Here is a 4,743-nt window from a genome sequence, read left to right as displayed (position 1 = left end):
CTATATAAGATTGAACCAAACTATTCGTACAATGTTGTTAGTGTATTAAAAAAGCTGCGGTACTTCCCTTATACTCCGTTTTCTGAGTATTTGTTTAGATATTTATTGAGACATTTTCCTTCTTTTTGCTTAGCATGTAGTCTATACATATCTCCATAAATTCACCAGACGAGGCTATGAAATTATTAGGATGTTAGGACTGTTGTATTGATAGACAATATCGCCTGCAGCAATAAGCCTAAGTAAAGTCAACACCAATTCAAGAGCCGTAGATATCAGGAAGAAATCCTGTTAACTTTTTCATTTAATATTTGTTTCTAATGATTGTAACATAAGAATTTGTATAAGAGCAAAGAGTGAACTATAGTGGCTCTGGTGTGTGCCAAAGGAGGAACTGAGACTGTGTTTAGGTCATAAGGAGATTTATTTAGAAGTATTCAAAAATATTTCAAAATAAAAAAGAAGGGTAAAAGTCAACAGAATAGAACAAAAGGAGCTAAGGGAGCTAAAAGCAAAGCATTAAACAAATGGCATGACTTAAGTCTACAGAGCATAAAAGCATCAACTGCTGTAATCTCTACCAACTGTAGTTCCGGCAAGCCTGTAATTATAAGTCTGCCTGATTGCTTTAAACCTATAGATCACATTCTAAATGCCAGCACAAAGTGGGTCAGCAAAGTGGTCTTCTGGTTTACTAAGGTTGCTTTTTCAGTGCACTCAGATGCAATTTCTTTCAAAATTATTCAAACTGTATGTTTTCCTTTGAAGGCTTTTCTCATGAAGGCATGCACTACAATGTTGAAGAGCAGCAGGGAGGTCACGTCTCCCTGACGGACACCTGTATGAATGGAAAAATTCTCTCATAATTTATTTCAGATCTGCTCTGTAGACTGCCTCAATGAATGTAAAAACTTTTTGTGGGATATGTTCACTCTTCAGTACTCTCCACAACAAGGGTCAGAGCAGTCGATTGCGGATTTGAAATTGAAATCTATTCCGAAGCTGGCAATTGGCCAAAATTTGATTGCAACATGCATGCCCAGGGTGGAAACCTGCCTCTTCTTCTTGGCTTGTCTGTTCACTTTGTCAGTGTTACTGTGTTATTACTTCTGCTTTGAAGCCGTGCCCTTGATCTGAGTGGAGCCAATGTAGAACACTAAACTTTTCCCGTCATTTGAATTCTTGTTGCCACTTCTACAGTAAACTTGGAAAAGGCATCAATCATTACCACATTATCACATTCTCTCTCCCATCCTGTGAAGGTTAAAGTAAATCAACTACAAACACCTGCAAACGTTCTGCAGGTTTAAAGTGCACATCCTTCGCTACACAACACCTTTCACATGTTTAGCACCAACGTTCCACATTTTTATACATATTCGGTCAGTAGCAGTGGGCTCTCACTACCTTAAAAGTGCATTCCACTCCTTGATGTCCATGGTTATTATGTAGCAATTCCAATACCACATCCTTCAGTTTGGCTGGAAGTAAAATTGGCCTAAATGCCCTGTGCCTACCTCTAATTTGTCTGTCTGTACAGAACACTTTTCATTTTTGCCAATTCCTGTACCTCAGCCATTACTTGCTGCCACTCTAATCGAGTAGGCTTCTGCCCTTTCCTCCAGAATTCTAGGAATGGACCTATTACTTGGAAGGGCCTGAAGCTGGAATGGAGAAAACGCAGAGAGTATCTGCAAAGAAGATACGATTAGCTCTTTACCAATGGTTTGGATCTGTTCCTGTGATATACGTTTAACTACTGTTGGAATAGCAGTACCACTAGTGGCCACTTCCAGTATCTCTTCAGCTGATTTACTGTATTCACATATTCGCTATACAAAGCATAAGCATTCCCATTCTATTTCCCTGGGCAATACATAATATCAGAATCAAACATTCCCCATTGTGCCGCCCATCCCTGCTCCACGGCTCCCAACTTTGCAGATGTCTCAAGGGATTATTATTGGTGAAGACAGTACATTTCTGCTAAGGAGTCCCTGAATTAATCCGACACAGCCCACTTTAATGCCAGGAACTCCAATTTCATTGCACTATATTTGTCGATGTTTCTTTCAGTTACCCGCAATCCACGACTAGCATACGCCACAAGCCGGCACGTCCCCTTTTCATCCTCCTTTGCCAACACTGCCCCCAACCCTCCATGGCTTGCATCTATTTCCAAATAAAAATATTTATTAAAATCAACAAAAGCCAAAACTGTAGTGGCTGTCATCTTTTTCTTTAACTGTTCAAATACGGCATTACAGCTATCATTCCAAAGGTCTGAAAAGGTCAGTCGATAACCTTTAGGTCATTTCTTTCTCCTCTTTACAGTACCGTGGGACACTACTTGATGGAGGGGGGCTGCAGTTTTTGCAAAACCTTCCACAAACCTCCGATAGTAACTTGCAAACCCCAGAAATGATCTCAGGTCTGTCACATTACTAGGCTTCTTCCATGCTGCCACTGATTCCACCTTCCCTGGATAAGATGCCACCCCCTGCTTGGATATGACATACATGCCCCAAGTATTTCACCTGAAGTTGGAAAAAAAAACACATTTGGCAAAGTTGATTTTCAGTCCAAAAGATTTGAACAATTTCAGGACCTCTTCCAGCCTCTGTAAGTGTTCCTCAACAGTTTCTGAAAAAATGACCAATGTGATCCATATATAATAATGAGCAAAATCTCTGATCACCTAATATCCTCTTCATCAACTGTTGGAAGGTTCCAGGACTTCTGGAAAGGCCAAACGGCATACAATTCTACTCATACAGGCCAAAAGGAGTACAAAAAGCCATCTTTGCTTTGTACTTTTCTGCCACTGCCACTTGATTGTAGCCACTTGCTAAATCAATAGTTGTAAACCACTGGGCTCTACCCAAAGCATCTAAAGATTCCTCAATCCAGGGCAGTGGGTATGCATCCTTACAGGTTTTGCATTTAAATGCCTGTAGTCCACACACATATGGATGGTTTTGTCTTTCTTCTACACTGCTACAGCTGGAGAGGAGTATACGCTATAGCCCTCATCTATCACCTTTTATTCTAGCAGTTTTTGAATATGCGTTATCACTTCTACATATTGATTTGGTGGGAGTCTATGATATTGCTGGTGTATCAGAACCTCATCACCCAAGTATATTTCATGCTTGATCAAATCTGTAAATCCTAGATCATTCTTCCCTGCTGAAAAAACTGCACTATATTTACATAACAGCTGTCGCACCCAGTCCTGTTGTACACCATTCAAATTTCCAGGTCTCTTTACATCATTTGAGTCTTTTTGCTCCTGTCCTGCTGTTTGACTCCCCACAGCAAGGGGACTTCATGAATCTTTCCAATAAGAAAATTAAACATATTACAGATAACATTTGGAGTATTAATGTGGCATCAGGCACTTACATAGATCCCAAAACAACCATGGCAATAAAGGCATTAGAATCTTTTAATCCTATCCACGAGCCTAAACTAACATCTTTGATCTCATGCTCAAAATCTTCCACTTGTTTACTTGATTCACTGCCCACACACTATGTTCCAAAAGCCTAGGCTGCAGCTAAAGTAGGCTACATTTCTCAGCAGCTGCATAATAGGAGACTGTTCTAAAGTGAAGGAGCCTTCAAATACAGCATAAAGTGCAGCCCATGTTTGGAGCAATTTGAAGGATGCAACTCTTTTGTAAACTCAGGAACATTGCAAAGATTAAAGAACATACTATCTTTGCATGATGCATAAAAGCAATCTAGTCCATGCATTTATTACCAGATTGGACTACTGTAATGTCTATCTGATAATCTATCAGCTCTTTTTGTCAAGTTACATCTACTCCTGGTGTCATGCTGTTGTTGATACTCAACCTGTCTCAGCTGTTGTAGCTCATTGCACCACCCTCTGATGTCCCCCTGCTGTGAGGCCCAATCCCCTCCACCCACTTCTCCATTGCCTTGGGCAGATGTTCTTGTGCCAGATGTGTTGAACACACCTACACTCATTAAACCCAGACTAGGACTTCTAGAAACCTGAAATACTTTAATTGCTTATTTGTTTTCATTATTATTTTGCTCTTTATTGTTAATATTGTTGCTATTGTGGTGTCTGGTATTAACCAGAGGAGGATGCCACTGTTGTCCTGGGCTTGCTCAGTGCAGTTTGGACTTGAACATCTGTAAAGCTGTTTTGTGACAACAGCTGCTATATAAATAAAACTGACTTTGATTTTGATCACTTATCTCTAAATAAGTAACATGCTGATTCGGCGACTGATGATGCATTTGAAGGTCTCTTGATATTCAGCCAAAATAAGGTATTTCAGTAGGCAGCATACTTAACATATTAAGGAACTGAGACTGCCTCCTTGTGGGGGACATGCATTCTATGACCTAAAATGCTGTCTATGTAGAGTGCTCACTGGGTATTGAGACAGACCCTCTGTGTGAGCCATTGTGGTGCCTTGCCAACTTATCAGAGCAGAGTTCATCAATTATTCATGAGTCTACCAAAAAACAGTTCTTATAGGGCCATATCATAACATTGGAAATGGGTGTGTATAACTTGGGCATTTTTCTTTCTGGCCAAAATCACATACCTTCTAGACAGACATTAGAGAACAATATGAAAATACAATAAATGCATTCTGTGGCACCTTTAAAAAAATCTAACAAATGAGGGGAAAAACATAACGAATGCATATTTTTCAAGACAGGTGCATTGCAAAATACATTTACTTTATAGAGTTGTATA

The sequence above is a fragment of the Electrophorus electricus genome, chromosome 22 (genome assembly GCF_041902795.1).
Source record: "Electrophorus electricus isolate QZ-2024a chromosome 22, ASM4190279v1, whole genome shotgun sequence".
Classification (NCBI taxonomy): domain Eukaryota; kingdom Metazoa; phylum Chordata; class Actinopteri; order Gymnotiformes; family Gymnotidae; genus Electrophorus; species Electrophorus electricus.
This window is presented reverse-complemented; position numbering follows the sequence as displayed.